Source organism: Meleagris gallopavo, chromosome 11 (genome assembly GCF_905368555.1).
Source record: "Meleagris gallopavo chromosome 11, MGAL_WU_HG_1.1, whole genome shotgun sequence".
In the NCBI taxonomy this organism is placed as follows: Eukaryota; Metazoa; Chordata; class Aves; order Galliformes; family Phasianidae; genus Meleagris; species Meleagris gallopavo.
Window position 1 is genome coordinate 7,411,873 of NC_139414.1, and position 16,104 is coordinate 7,427,976.

At 44.3% G+C, this 16,104-nt stretch overlaps 1 protein-coding gene and 1 long non-coding RNA gene across 9 annotated transcripts in view; both read left to right on the top strand.

Moving 5' to 3' along the window:
- The first annotated feature begins 658 nt into the window (after nt 1-658).
- LOC104912576 (uncharacterized) lies at nt 659-9,721 on the top strand. Of its 5 annotated transcripts, none has more exons than XR_014885418.1 (4): nt 659-1,652; nt 2,385-2,571; nt 6,545-7,752; nt 8,261-9,721. It is a non-coding gene; the product is annotated as an uncharacterized LOC104912576 (long non-coding RNA). The 5 variants fall into 5 exon arrangements; XR_014885416.1 differs by having other exon boundaries at nt 662-1,652; nt 6,545-8,413; nt 9,133-9,721; XR_014885415.1 differs by adding an exon at nt 3,991-4,068 and having other exon boundaries at nt 663-1,652; nt 6,545-9,721.
- A 3,923-nt stretch (nt 9,722-13,644) lies between these two features.
- The window catches only part of ACSL3 (acyl-CoA synthetase long chain family member 3), a 44,676-nt gene continuing 42,216 nt past the window's right edge, over nt 13,645-16,104 (top strand). For 3 of the 4 annotated variants that reach the window (XR_014885413.1, XR_014885412.1, XM_085232598.1), the window contains exon 1: nt 13,645-13,802. The gene's annotated coding sequence lies outside the window, so the exon portion shown is untranslated. Of the gene's footprint in view, nt 13,913-16,104 lie in introns of all 4 variants that reach the window. The other variant, XM_085232599.1, reaches the window with a different exon arrangement.

Here is a 16,104-nt window from a genome sequence, read left to right on the forward strand (position 1 = left end):
TTTCATATGCAAGCAGCACTGAGAAGGAGAGAGAGAAAAAAAAAAGTGCTACAGCCCAGCTCAAATATCCAAGCATTTTTTTAAGGAGTTAATGTGTGCTGAGCACGTTACGGGTGTGTTGGGAGGGCACTGTGGGCACTGTTGTCCTCAGCCCTCTTTGAATCCAAACAGAAAAGCTATGTCCATTTCCAGTCCTTCTCTGGTGTATGGCAGCTCGTCTGTGCTGCTAATTCAGATCTGCTTTGAATCAAGCTCACAGCAGGAAGGCCAAAATGCAGCGACTGCAGTATTTTGTCTTTCTTTAAAACATACGGTGACAGGGAAAAGGTCTTGGAGTCAGCAGGAAAACTGAGAAGATTTAATATCCCCCGTATCTAGTAAGGTATCCTTGGTGATATATATGAAGCTTGTTCTAGATTTATGTGAGGCAGAAGTCACTGCCAAGTCATCTGGAATCTGTGGGGTTTCAGGAAAAAGTGCTGATCCAGTTTGCTTTGCAGACCATGCGGGCTTTGTTTGTTTGTTTCAGACTTGGGGTCCTCCTGCAAGCCCTGCAGGATCATTTCAAGACCTCTTTGCTTTTCAGGAAGTGTTCTTTTAGGAGATGGCCTTTTGCAAGGCAAGGCACTCGAAGTTTTCTCACCACCCAGATGGTTCCATACAGCTCCATATGTTTTAGAAGCAGTTGGGAATATGTGTATTTCTGTAGCCATCAGCTGCCCAAGGTGTGGCGGACTTCAGTGCTGTGCCATCCTCAGTCCTAATTCCGCCCTAAAAATGGGCAGCGGCCTTGTGAAAAGCTACTTTAGACAATGGATCATCAGCCCCAGAGGACTCCTTTTCCAGCTACTGATTGGTGTAAGAGCCTCCCTCATATCTGAACGTAAATTTCAATGGAAAAATAGATCTCCTGCTGGCTTTGGGGTCCCTTTAGCCAGGGGATGGTATGGGACTCAGGATTAGGGTGGACTTGGGGAATGGGGAGTCAAAGGGCTGATGAGTTTGTAAGTTTGTAACAGGCAAACCAGAGTTCAGTAACTGCCTTGTGGTTGGCCTGAGCCCTTGTCCTGGTGTAAAAGCAGAGGGCAATAAGGTACTGTGGGAAGCTGATCTCAGCAAGCCCTGAGCACCTCATCCCTCACAACTCAGCCCTGGAATCTCAGCCAGCCAGCAGTCTGCAGCTCCTCTCCCTTTGAAGAAAACCACCCATGGGTGTGAAAAGCTCTGATCCTTATCTCTTGTGGGTGTGCTGTCAGAGTGACGTGGAGGAGGTAAAAACAGAAAGTGATAGACACCGACCTCAACCTTCTTCTGTCAGTATTGCTGTTTACCTGCATGGAGAGGCAGGTCCCCATTTCCTCCGTCAGATGATAATGTTTGTTTTGAAAGCTGGCTTAACTACTAATTGATATTTTACTTAAGAAACAGGAAAATGAAACACATTGTTTATAGTTAAAGCATTAGTAAAAAGCAAACTATGTAAGACAATGATCCACGTGAAAGAACAAACCCAGAAAGTATGAATTAACGTAAGATGACTTTCAGGCTTAGCTAATTGTTTCATTAGCTGGAATCCTAAAGACTTGCCTTGCTTCTACAAGAATCTCTTCTGAATGTTGATAGGCTGGCACTCCAAATCTGTGGGGAATAGGGTAAGTGCATGGAAATCCCTTCTTTTAAAAGGTTTCTTGTCCTGTTTGTCTGCAGTGCTTCACAGTGGCAGCTGGATATTGGTGCTGACATGTCTATATGGCACTGCTGTCAGCTCTGCTGACATTATATGTGATGTGTCCTTTTCAGTATTCAAACAATGTACTTGCAGTATTGTGTGACCTTATAGCTGTGTTGGTTTTTTTGTGTGTGTAAGATTTCAGAGTGCATAATGGTAAGTGCTGGAGAAAGCAGAGAAGAGCGTGACGTTGGCTCTATTTAGAATTGCTAGAAAGACCCATCATGCTTAGCACACAGTTGCATCAAAACTTCAGGTTCTGCTTGCAGTGAAGGTGGTATCACAGGGCTTTCATTACACAGGCCTCATTTTAAATGATAGCTTTTCATCAGCTTTCCTGGTTCTCTCTGTAGGCTCCTACAGCCTAACTCAGTGTTGTAGAAAGCAACCTTGGGATTGCCATTGCCCTACTGCAGCTCAGATCAAATTCATTAGGGCGGAAGGAAAGGGTTTCATGTTCCAAAGGTGAATTATTCCATCAGGATTCTCACTGTTGGCTTTAGGTTTGTTTCATCTTTTTATATGAAGGGTATCTTTGGATTCTTAAAAGTATTTTCCTTAATGCAGAAATATTGATAAAAATAAGTGGGATCTTTCAAGATGTAATTGTGCACAGTTCACCTGCAGTTCTTTTCTGGTTGTTTTTTTCCTAAAGTTTCCTGGCTCAGTATCAATTTCAAGCAAATCTTGCCAACTAAGGAAAAGAAGCAGGGGGTGCAGACTGGAGTTTTCAAAGAGTGCCAATCTAGAAGTGAACTCCATGGCTGCAACCACACACAGGTGAATGTTCTGACCCAGAACCGTGATTTCAGCTGCTGTCAGACCATTCCACTCCAATAAAGGTAAGTGAATGAGAATTGAACAAATTAATTCAGCAGTGCTAAATCTCAGCCCTAATCCAATGCGGAGGGAGGCTGTGTCTGCAAGTCTGGGTGTTCTCTCTGCGCACTTGTTGCTTGTGCCTCTTCCCTGCTGGGAAGCCACGTCTTGTTTCTTTTTGGCACTGAGCCATGTCAGAAGTGTGGTCGAGGGGACAGACGGGTGAACCTTCTGCAAGGGGGGGAGCTGCATGGAGCCTGAGATGTGAGCCTGTGCCAGGGGAACAAGGAGCCGCACCACAGGCTAAGAGAGAGCAGCATGGCACAGCCTGCTGAGCTTGTGCTCCAGCTCAGTTTCACTTAGGAGATGAGCTAGAGAGAAGGCACATGAATACCAGCAACAAACACGCTGTTGGCAGGCAGGTGGCACAGAGCACGGTGCTGACTCACAGCCGGCCCCAGGTGCCAGCAGGGCCGTGCTGGCTGTGGGGTGCATCGCTCACACAGGTGTTTGCTTGTGTTCCTGAGCTGGGCTGTGAATCTCTTGGCTGAGCAGTGGCCAGGGCCTAGTGAAGCCAGCAGGCGTGTGGCTCCAAGGAGAAAGGTGTAACTGTGCTTTTTAGCTAACTTGCATTGCTTCTATTTGAACCTGCTGCAGAGGAGAAAGGCTGATCTTAAGCTGATAATTCCGTGTTTAGATGTGACTTAAAATAACTGGCTTAGTGGAGAAGCAGTGCCTCCACTGATCCCAGTGAGAAGTGTTCTTCCGCCAATGCTGCCCACGGGTCCCTGAGAACGGGGAATTACTGCTCTGAGTGACATCAAAGGCCAATTATCCCATCTTTCTGTCACCCACTGGAGGACCAAACGAAGACCAACAGTGAGAACTAATGCAAGCCAACAAGAGCAAGGGAGCTGGGATCGGTCTGTAGCTCTTTTCCTCCCAGTTCCAGCCACCCTGATATGGCAGGATGTTGCAGCAGAGCTGAGGGCAGAGAGCAGCCATTGAGCTGTGGTCATTAAAGCTGTTGTGAAGAGGGGCTATTATCACAGTTAGTGCCAATGAGATGGGATGTGGATGCATGAGCTTCCAAAAATGGCATCCAGCTTTCTGTGTCAGTACAGGACATTTGCAATTCTTACTGTCACATTTGGAAATTTTAGCTCCTGAAGGAAAAATAAAAACACAGAGGGGAGGTGGCAGTGAAGGCATGTGATGAATCTTTGCACAGTAAGCTGTACTGTTGGCATGAACACGTCTCCATGCACTCGAGAGCTACCAATCTGCATCCTTGTTACTCATCGTCATGTGTCTAACCATAACCTTGTTTTCAGTTACGTGGCAGCAGAAGCATGCATGTTGTTTTTCAAGTATGAAAATGCCTTTTCCTTGTGGTTGGTGTCTTCTGTGCTAATTTGCTGACCTCTAAACTTTGGTCCTAGTCTAGTGCAACGTTGTGAGATCAAGGACACTGCTGCTTTCACAATAAGTGATGGGGACAGGGAAGAAAAAGGGCAAAGGTGAGTGTGATTGCAGGGGGTGCAGCAGCTGAGATACGGGCATCTGAGTTATCTGCTCGAGCAGATAAAGTTGTTCATGAGGACTGCAGTTCCTGCAGGGAGGGAAAAGCATAGCAGGAGATGAAGCAGAATTTTCAGGTGACCCAAAAAGTGCAGTCAAAGAGGAGGGGTACCTGGTTGTTGGCCTCTCCTTCCTTGGCACCAATTTTGCTGTGTTCTTTTAAAAGAGCTGTTGTTGAAACATAACACGTCCTCCTGGAAATGCCAGTGACAGTTCTGCTGTCTGCACGTTCAGCAGGGCACAGCTGCCGACCTGCACAGCTGGCATTCAAACACGGCTTCTTTGGCACTTACGTTAGTCAGTTCCCATGATATCATTGCATACGTACATATCCTAAATCAAGGACTGGGTTCTGTGGGCTATAAGAATTTTTTGAAGGCCACTTTGTAAGTCTACAATTAAAGGAATATATATTTACTCATACCACAAAAAATCTGAAAAAGTGTAGTAGTGTATTTAAGATTGCATTCTTTCCATTCTGGATTCTGAGCCTGTCAGAACGTCACACTTTGTTTATATAAGCACTGAAGTCTTATTGCTGGTTTTTGGGTTGTTTTTTTTTTTTTTGTTCCCAATGAAGACTGAGTGTTTTGGCAGCAGTAATGTTTTTCAGCAGGGTTGGAGATCATTTGGCTCTTTAGAGTGAGGAGTGTGGCTGCTTAGTATTACTGTAGTGAAAGATAATTGCTAAATGTAATATAAAATTACTGCATAAGGGCGATGGGGTGTAATCTGCTCCATGCTGCATGATGTATATTTGCAGAACAGCACTAATCAATGTCTTAACTCAGGCTGCAAGCTGCATTTTCTCTTGCTTAAAAAATAACTGCTTTTTACATGGCACGATTGCTGTGCTGTTGGTTGTTACCTTCAGTGCTGTGTGCTGAGAAAGGGCTGGAGTAATGGAAGTCTCAGGGGTTCACGTGTTGCTGCTGCAAACAGTTCAAGATAAAAATAAAGATAGTTCAGTAATCATCTTTTTTTTTTTCTTCTGTTTTGTTCTTTGAAGTATTTTACATTGCTACAAAATCTGTTATCCTTTACACAAGAAAAAGGAGGAGATACATATTTAGGGCTTTTAAAATTTAGTTTAATAAATATTTGTTCTCGGTGATCTGTCATGCTTTCACTGACTCAGCAGGAACAAAGCAAAGGGCACCTAATGGCAGCTCTTCCAGCTGATCGTATCCCAAAGGCATCCAGATTTCACACACAGATGAGATCTTCCACCGCACACTTTTAGTGACTGCATTCATTGTCCACCATCGCATGTATGTCACAACTAACTACAGAATCACAGAGTACTACTGTCTTTTACAGACTTAAAACCTTGAAAAAGTGATGCTTCAATTTATTCAGAGAGGCCTATATGCTAAAACAGTTTGCACTGTTGTAGCTAACAAGTTTGCACGCTACAAAACTAATCGCTCAAACACAGGAGACAGAAGCGTAGAGTGACTTTTTTTAACAGGTCCAAGATTTTACATCTGTGCATATTTTCAAGGAATCAATAAAACTTTTATCTAGGCCTCTAGAACATGTTGTCCACATTTAGTTAAGAAGCATTCACCACCTAGCCCTCCCTGGTGAATTGCAGTACCTCACTACAAGCAAAAACAGCGCTGCTCCCTGAGCTCACTCGAATGCTGGAAGACAAGGCAGCTGACTCAGTAGGTGCAGCTGAGCTCTGTAATCTCTCTCAGAATGTCTTCCAGGAGCAGAACAGGTTGTGTGAGAACATGACCTGGGTGAGCACTAATTAGAACATTTGAAATTCCAAACTTTTGTTTCAACTAGAGAAACAGATGAGACGAAATGCCGGTTAAAGGCAACCAAACGAACATTAAATGAAGTGCAGATATCATGTAAAATACTGTTAGTAACCAGGTGATGACTAGCTAAAGTGTGTTCAATTCTTTCCAAGCTGTCATAGCATGAAAAATTAATAAACTAAAGCCACACCTGCTGTGTTTCTGGAAGGTCTCTGAATGCCTGTACCGTCATGTTGTCAGATGGCAGCTGGCTGCAGAGGAACGCAGCACTCCTCGTCTGTGCAATGTGTCTAAAGACAAGCCCAAAATGGATTTTGTGAGCAATTTATAGTTGGGAGAGGATAAAATCCTGTTTGTTGTTTTGCCAATGTGCCTTTGGACTGGGGTTAGAACTTCTTGGTATCTCCAGCATGCAGCGATCAGCTGGAAATACAGCTCACGTTAAAGGCAGATCACCCCTCTGGGACTTCAGATTTCTTTGAGTCACAACGTTCTCCTGCAAGTTTGGTCTTCTGCAGATCTTTGGTCTCTTAAGGTAAATGTATGGGGAAACAAATCCTTAAAAGCATTAACGCACATACAAACTGCTTGTTGTTTCTGATTTGTTATACATATTCTCACACGCTCAACTTTTATTTCTCAGAAATGCTCATGTCCTGGAAATATCAGAAGAGATAAGAGGAACGTCATGCAGTGTTTTGAAGAACACATATGATTCACTGTCCGGTAATGCAAACACTTTGCAGGGGTGCAGATCATGGTGTGTGGATGTCCTCGTTTATCTGCTGGTAAGGGAGCGTGGTCGCAGCCTTCCTCAGACATGAATTGTCTGCCTTAACCTTAATCCTCCTAATCTTTAGGCCTTTCCTGTGTCAGGAGAGGGTGAGTTCTTCGTGTGCTCTCAAACATTACTGACCTATTTTCCTGAAACCCAGACCACCCTATATCTGAACCTGGAGTGTTGTATCACTTTAATCATTAAGAGATCAATCTGTCTTCCATTATTTATGCCTTCTCAGATTTACTTCAGAGTGATGCCAAGATGTAGGATCATAAAATCATATTTTCATTATTGCACCTTCCAGAGTAAATTCCTGAATAAGACTTTTATCTTAAATCCTCCTGCAATTCTCTGAATATTTTCTTTCATTTCCTGATATTTTTAAATTTTAGAAATATACATTCTGATGGTACTGCGAGCACTCAGTTCTGCATCAGTAGCTTTTTAATATGCTTTTACAATATAGCACAGAATGCTGACATGCATGTATCGGTATTGATTTAGAATTTATTAACAGTGATCCCCTTCTTGCACTGCAGAAAAACAATCTTAAAATTTATTGAATTTTGTAATTACTTTTTATTAGGAACAGAAAATCTATCTGCAAGTGAAGTCCTATTTCATTGCCTGCTATCTCTGATACCAGATTTTCAATGACTAAGTAATCACAGTGAAGGAAAGGAGTACATATATCAATCAAAACTTCAATAAATCTCCTGCTATCATTACTGAAGAGTAACTTGAAGAGTGAAGATTCCCTTAAGCAGTAGATTGAATCATTTATCTGAGGTAGTCAGTAGGGAGCTCTGTAAATACAGAATTGAGCAGATCTGACATTCTGCTCAGTGCTGCCCAGAAGAACCTATGGACATGGAAGTCCCTGAACAATCACTATTTTCACATGTGCAACTGATATAAATTAGTTTATAAGGGAAGGGCTAACTTTTCTTTCTCCCATTGCTACCAGCATGTCTCAGGTCGCCTACTCTGCTGCTGCATAGCTCCAGCTTCCAGCCTGCACTCTGCACGGCCTGCAGAACTGCACACCTCTGCTGTAGCACTGACTTAGGGTAGGATTTGCTAGTCAAGCTTAGTCAAATCCATGTGATAGCTTACTTTCCTTGATTCTGGAAGGGGGAGAGTGGCTGCTCCTCCTACACTCAGCTCGCTGAAAGCCAATCATTTGAAGTTTCACAGCTTTATTGAAGCGGTGCTGCCCTTCACTACAATGGAAATCCAAGTGTATTCAATGAACTTATTATTTGCAGGCTAAGCTTCATGGGTATTAAAATGATTGATTTGTTATGCCAAAGTGAAATCAGATGCACGTGTTAGAATTCAAACAACTCCAGATTCAAAATCAATTTCATACATGAACACATAACGTGGTTTGAATAGTCAGACCCTGTATGTATCAATCAGCAGCACTTTGGTCTCTGTGAGTCACCAAGAACTTGAGCTTTGCAGCCCAGACCTGGCACTCACTGCAACAGCTTTCCTTTTTAAAAGAAACTTTTGTTTCTTACACATTACGAGAGATCAACGGCCTGCTCTTACAGAACTCCCTGTTTTTTCCAGGAAGAATGTCTCTATAACTATATGATCCTGATGGACTCACGTTGCACAAATGATTTTGCAGCTTGCTTTAAACTTCAGGCAGAACTCTAAATCCTTTCAGTCCTACTTTCAGAATTCAGTATGAATTTCCAGGATAACCAAATTCACCATAAGGTAACTTACTGTTATTATACTTAGTCACAAGATTGTGTCTGAAATTTGCTGTGCTCCATCCAAAGCATCTATATTACTTACCTTCACCTAATACCCCAGAGAAAGAAAATTATTCATTCACCCTTGTTTTGCTTTTCAGGTTTGAGTTTTTCTTGCTGGTAAAGATTCCCTTAATTACATGTTTGAAGCAATGTTATATAAATATGATGGGGGTAGCAGTAATTTCTGTCATGAAATTGTTACATGGACTTGGAAAAGAAGTACACTGCAAATGTGTTGGGAGGTTTACACTGGGGATTCTGTTCGCACAGAAGACATAAGAAGTGGGGGATGCTTTCCCTAATCACATCTTGGGCTACTCATTAAGTTACAGTGTTTCCCAAACTGTAGTTTTCCTCAATTAGTTTTCTCAAATAACCCAAAATATTTGACTTGCACAAGAGCTTGAATTTAAGCTCCTGTTTTGGAAACTCTTGGCCACTTTTATTTCCTGGTTGAAATCTTGAACTGTAAAATGTTTTTGCTTCATGAAAACATTGCACAGTAGTTGACTAAAGAAAATACACCAAATAAAGGCAAAATGTCAGAAGCCTTTGTAGCTTTCACTTGCTACAGCAGGAAGGCACACTGATTATTTGAGCCACTCACTGTCTCACTACAGACAAGTCATCATCAACTCCATCTGTAACACTGCTTCATTATTGCGCTTATTCATTTAGAATTGTGGAAGAAAGCAAGTCTGTCCTGGGAACTGCCTTTTCTCAAATCACAGGTGGGCACAGGGTCATCTGGACAAGTCTGCTAAGCCTCATCAATGCAGTTTAACAACCCAGATTTCCCAGAGCTGGGCAGGCTGGCAGTCACTGCTGTGCAGGGTAGCACAGGATGCTGCGGCACCCAGCGCTGCCTTACTTGGAGCGCCAGCAGCACTGCAGCCTTAAACCTGTGGCACGGCTGGGAGAGCCGAGGCTGCGCCAGGTTGCGGTGTGCCTACAGCATCCATGCCCATGGAATGCAACTGGGACATGTGGCAGCTGTCTGCATGCGAACGCTGCATGGCTGACCTCAAATATGGGACATGGGCTCAGACCTGGGCTTGGCCAATTTGATCATTGTTGTTTTTGGAGCTTGTAAGGATCACCTTTTTTCTGCAGGCTGGAGCTACTGTTCATTGTTAGATGCTTGTGATTTCTCTTGGCTGACTTGGTGCTGTCAGCTCAACTGTAAAGTTTCACTGGCCTAGAAAATGACAGGAGGCTTTCGAGCAAGAAAGATCAAGAGCAGAAATAAAATCTATTTTTAATCCTGCCTCTGTTTTCCGTGGGCGACACAATTTCTCATAGCATGGCAGTTCCGGAGCATGTGGTGTCACAGAGTGCTCCTCGTGGGTTGTTGTACAGATTTACATGCTTTCCCTCAGCTGGAAATTTCAGTCTGGAGGAGGTTATCGTACTTCTAATACTTACGTAGCACTCTGATTTATTGCAGTAGGTTGGCAATATATACGCAGTAACAGAAAACATAAGAGAGGCATTTAAAGAAGTACTCGAGCATTAACAAAGCTGAACCATGTCAAGTGATGATGAATTTTACACAATACCCTTGATCACCCTATTATTAATGTCATCAATCTCTCTCTGTGAGAAGTGGCAGCACTTATTAGCTCTGGCTACGACCACAATACCAAATGTTCTACTAAATAATTAATCATTTGAGGTATGATGCCACAGTTTGCCTCTTTCCAATTGAAGCGTATCAACTTACTCATTTGTTCCTTTATTTGGAAACAAAAAGCTTCATGGACAAAAATGAGTCAAATGTACTGATATGTACGTGCAGACTATTCAGCATAGAAATCTCATGCTGTTCCTTGTAGGAAAAACAAAAGCCAAAAACCAAAAAGCAATCCATCCTTTAAAACAACACCCCCAAATTAATAGTTCTTAGGAACATAAGCCGTCTCTGCTGCCAGAGCCTCATCCCAGCCGGCTTCCCCTGCCTCTGCACTGTCAGTTCAATCCTCTCCCTGTTTTAAGAGGGCATCTGGAATGCCACACTACCAGGATATCCTTAGAGACAGAACCCTGCAATGCCAATTTGATTGTTTAATTAAAAAAATCAGGGGGTAAGTGCCCCTTTGTTAAACTGGTTATCGTTTGTAGCTAAGACAAAATAGGTTCCAAACAAACAGTTTAAAAACATTATCTTCTTTTTAGCTAAAGATCATTTAATTTAGAGTAAGGGTATATTAATTTGTTGTGCTCAATTATGTAGTGAGTCATGGAGAAAGATTACTAATTATAGGGTCATTTATTTTTCACAAGTATGAAGGCACACAAAAGAAATATATTCTATCCAGACCAAGAGGCTTGTCCTACCCAAGTCCTTCTTTATTTGTCCCTGCTGTTTCACATAAGTCAGTTTGGTTTTAGTTTCAATGTATGTATCTTCTTGAAGTGCTTAATTTTGTTTGTGTTCCTCCAGGGAATTTTAGCTAAAAGCTTTCACATCTGTTATATCTGTGACACTGTTTTTTCCCCCTCTGGTTTCTTCCTCAATATCAGTACACAGCAGTCTGCTCATCAAAGATTAATGCCAACCTTCCACTTGCATTTACCCATTCATAGATTCTCCTCTTTCAGTGTAGCTCTTTGTTTTTATTAATTCCCCCTGGATACTAGTTAGAATTGGCCACATTTAACAAGATAACACTGGTTCTCTGTTCTCTTTCCTGATGAGTCAGTTGACTACATTTCCTAATCAGTATTTTCATAAGCAATCTTCCCTGCTAGTTACTACTTGCTATTCATCCTCTGTTGTTGATCAAAACATATGGCAGTGTTCCTTTCCCCTTGACTGGATGCCTGGAACTTTTAGAAGTGAAAATAGCTAATGAGTTTTGCTAACTGGAAATTAAAAATAATAAACAAGCATTTGTGAATACATCAGTGCAATCTGTAGCAGCCATTAATGATTTTGCAGCTACTCCTTAACTGCCTGAATGCTCTAGGGTGACACAAAAACTTTTTAATATAAATCAGCTAATATCTTTATTTGGCAGTTCTTATCTTTGTATGTAGTTTATGTATGAAAGGTCACAACCTCCCACAGTCACCAGTGTCTTATACATTTTGTGTCTTATACAGTGTCTTTTATAGTTTGAATTTCCAATTAGAAACGTGGGTTATCAATCATTCTGTCTGTGATCATTGGGTTACTATAAATCCCCAAGTTCTTTAGTTTTCCTAGGGGTATTCAGCATAGAGCTGAACAAGAAAAGTTACAGTGTAAAGCACTCATTACACTGACATCCTCCCAACCCTCCACATCTTTCCTACTCTGTACCAAACTGTTTCAGTTAAAAGGTATGATACAATCAGTGAAATCAATATAAGCTTTGCCTGTACTAGATGTTAAACATCAGGAATCTATAAAGATGCTCAAGAGAATGCTGAATACATGTAGACGTCTGTTTAAATCAATATGCTGTCACGTATACAAATATATATGTGTAGATGTGTATTTAAACCTTTGGTGTCTCTAACTCCGAAGCTGCTTAATCAGCAGGGACTGCAGATAATCTTTCACCTCTGATGCTGAACTGTGAATGAGGAACTGCAAGGTGTGCAGGAATCAAGTTATCTAGATTAGAGTTCTGCCTTCAGCAGCTGTCAGCACTGAGTGGTACAGAGGGCAATTTAAGGGATATCACTGTAGACTAATGGAATTGGGACACAGTTGAGCCTTTTTAATCAGAACGGCTTAAAAATTGGTCTGAACATTGGTGACTGAAAGCTTCAGAACCAGTCAAGATCTCCTCATTCTTTCTAAGTGTTTTTGTTGTTATTTGAACAGCTGAGTTCTATCTAAATTATCTTAAGATATGGTATACACTGGACAGATTTTGGGGACATAAGAAGTGCTCTGTGATGAATGTCCTGCACATAGGACATCCAGGTGGGGTTTGACAGTTGGTATTTCCAGGGCAAGGGAAGTACTTCAGTTGCTTTGCTTTCCATAACAACCTTGTGAGATAAGCAGCTATAGGCATGGAATAATCTATGTTATCCGTGGATGTTATCTCACTGAATACTTCAATAGTGTTCAGATCTAGCAGTTTAATAAGGGTCGTGTTTAACTGCAAGTTGTGCATTTCATGCATTTCTCAAAGAGAGGTCTTTGCCTAGGCACTGTAGTAATTACCAGGAGGAAACACATGAACAGAGGATTCAAACTTAGATTCAATGCTGAGCAGATGAGCTCTGCCCCATGCCACTATCCAGTGTTAAACCTCCCATTTTTCTTCATGTAAAATAGCTTTTGTAGTGTTATCCTGAAAATTCTTTGTCTTGAATGAAATGGCAAAGATTACATGGCAGAGTGTAGGACTGTTTTCAATGTATTAATATTCACATCATATTCATTAAATTTACTTTGTCTCTACTGACGTAAGTAAAACCACTGGCAGAAAGCGATGTGAATTCTCTCCTGTGGCAGAAAGGCCCATGTTTTCCATCTTTGAAAAACAGTTTCTTCTCCTTCCAAAAGTACTTTTCCTTTTTTTTTTTTTCTTTCTTCTTCCAGCGAGCATGAAACTCTTAAATAGAACCTTTATGTGCTCCTAACCCTATTTCAGCTATTTCAGCTAGCATCTTTTTTCGTTGTGTAGTTCATAACCTTTGTAGCTCAGTCATCTCCTGTGGATAATATTTCCCACTTTTTAGAAGCCAATGGTCTTCTCTTGCATTTCAGTTCTAAATACTTAGAAGCATTTTTTCCAGAAACCGAGGTGACTTCTGTTGCTCTATGGTTCAGAAGTCTGTACTCTGTTAATTAACTTGAGAAAGACTCGGTATGTTCCTGCCACTCAAGGGCTCCACGCACAAGCAGAGATGTGAACCTTCTATTATGAAGAGCCATTTGCAGGATCTGGAGGTGTCCACACGGACAGGTCTTCAGTAACGGCCGGCCCGAGCCCTGAGCAGCGCTGCCCAAGGCCGGCTCTGTCAGCCATAGCCGCGGCGACAGCTGACGTCAGGCTGCCTGCGCCCGGCCGCTAACACCGACTTCACGCGGCCTCCACAACCTCCCCGCGCCTCACAGCCGCGGGACCCGCCGCGCAGGCGCAGTGCGCAGCTCGACCCCTCCGGCTGCCCGGCCCCACTTTCTGGCCCCGCCCAGAGCCGCGCCGCGCCTGACCTGTAGTAACCCCGCTCCGCCTCACCCCCCCGCCGCCATTCCTGCGGAGCCCGGCCCCGCGCGCCACCGGCCGGCGGCCAATAGGGAGGCGCCTAGCCGCATACGGGATGAGCGCGCCCGGCGGCGGGCGGCCGAGCCGGGGCTGAGCCGAGGGGTACGCCGGGACCCTCCGCCCGCGGGCAGCGGACCGGTGAGTGCCCGGCGGCCGGGCGTCCTCGTAGCGCCGAGCGGAGCTGGGCCTGTCGTAGCCCTCGGCGGGCTGGCCTCACGGCGGCCATCCGGGCCGGAGTGGTGCTGAAGGTGCCGGGGCGGCGCGGCGGGTCGGGCCGGGTAGGGCAGGGCTGGGCTCCTCCAGGGGCGGCGTGCGCTGCGCTTTGTGCGGGGCGTCTGGAGCGATGGCGGAGCCGGGCCGGGGCAGTTGCCGGTTCGGGGCCGGCTGTGCCAGCGTGGCGGGCGGCGGGCTCGGGCTCGGGCTCTGGCTGCGGCGGCCCCGGCCCGGAGCTGCGCGCTGGAAGCACATCGCGTGCGGGCTTCGTTGTGCTGTCCGAAACGCGCTGCCTGCGGGAGCCCAGCGGCTGAGGGCGGTGCTGTGCGTGCTGCCGGCCCTTGCTGCCGTGCTGCCTTCGCGTTCCGAAGGGCTCCGTGCTGCTGCGGTGTGTGCCGCGGTCAGCCCGCTGGGCGCTGCCTTTGGCCGAGGTGCGCGGACAGCAGCGCGTTCCGGGGCCGCGGCCGTCGTCGCGAGCTGCGCCGGGCTTGGGCCGTACGAGCTGGGCACGGAGCTTCTCCAGTCACGAGGCAGAAACCGCCGGGAAAATTAGAACCGTGGGCTGCACGAAGGCAGCTGGAAGGAAGCATTGCTGGGTTGTCTTCTGAGCCTCTTGAAGCAGTACCCTCTCCAAAAAAGCTCCACCTCTATGTAGCTTATATGTAATGGCATATAACGGCTAGGATGTAAAAAATAATAATAATAATAATAATAATTAAAAAAAATACTGCAGTTTGTTTAAAAGTACTAGGTTCTCAATATATCTTCTGGCCTATAGATTGGATTTGCTAGAACCAAACAAGAAGTTCCTGTGTATGAATTGATGTGCTCTTTTAATTCATAACAACACTTTGTGAAAGTTAGAATTTGTGCAAAAGGGACAAAATCAGTGGTGAATGTTCTTTAGATAGTTTCAGAGGTCACTGTGTCCTTTGGCACAGTTTGGGGGTGAAGAGTAGCAGTCAGAAATGGTGGGTGTCTAATCAGGTCTTGATGTGTCCTAAAAGGAAGACAGTAATCTGGGTGAACCCATGAGACTTGATGTCCGTTACTATCTGCACCATGGTGAGACTTGAACGTTGTATTTGCACGTCCTGCGTACCCTGAGAAGTTGAGGAAAAGCATTGTTGCTCCTGGTGATTACTTCATCATGTGCATGTATGCCTCAGGAGTGACTGAAACTGAATGCTGTGACCCAAAGGCTTGCTTCCCTCTGTATGTTTGTGGTTGTGAGTCCCTAGAAACAAGAGGTAGGGCCAGATCTGATGCTTTGTTTGTTGCTGATGGCTGTCTGACAAACAGGAATAAATGTAGTGGCTCTGCTATTCCCTGTGCTCAAGGTAACTGAAAGGCATTGGGCACTGTGGTACAGATCTGCTCCTGGTGACTGCTCAGAGCAGCTGGCTTCTTACTAGTGGAGACAGTGCCACTGGAAGAAAAGCAGACCTGCCACAGTTGTTGTGAAATAGCCTGTTTGATCCACAGTAAGCTGTCACTTGTTTCTGAAAGTTATGCTGTTTCCAGGCGTCCCATTCTGCTCAGAGTAATTGTGAAAAGGATGAACCCCAGCAAACAGTGACATCAGCTGATACAGGATATTTCACAGTTTTGCATCTTGCTGGTGTGCTGTGATGTTTTCAGAGAGAGCTGGCTTTGGGCTGGGGCAGGATCTGGGCTTGGTGGCTATGCACGGGCCTTGGGCCGTGGGGTGAGCTGCCAGGGTACAGGTGCCGGTTCCTCTTCTTAGAAGGGTGAGGAGTGCTTCTGTCTCTTTACTCCATCTTTCTTGCGTGAAGGATCCTAATTACGTAAGGCTGCTTGAGCAGAGCATCTTGGGATGAGTGTGCTGGTACATATAAGTTCTCAATTTAGGGTGCTTTTATGCAACTGTAATACTAATTTCTGTTTGAGAAACTTCTCAAATGAGGAGATCTGGCTCAAATGGAATTGTTAGAAACACCAAAAGGGCTCTTACTGGAAAACGGATAGTCTTTGAAGAACTGGATGTGATGTCTTATTTAATGTGCACTGATGTGCTCTCTTATTTAAGCCATGATCTCAGCCCGTGTTTACTGCTGGTCTGAGGCTTTTACTTTTCCTTTCAGCAGACCAGTGAATAGTTTGTGCTATAATCATATTAAAGACCAAATCTTTATCAAAGAATCATCAAGACATCAGGAACAAAGCAGCATGTGTGGCTTAGGACCAAATGTGAGAGAACTGTGGG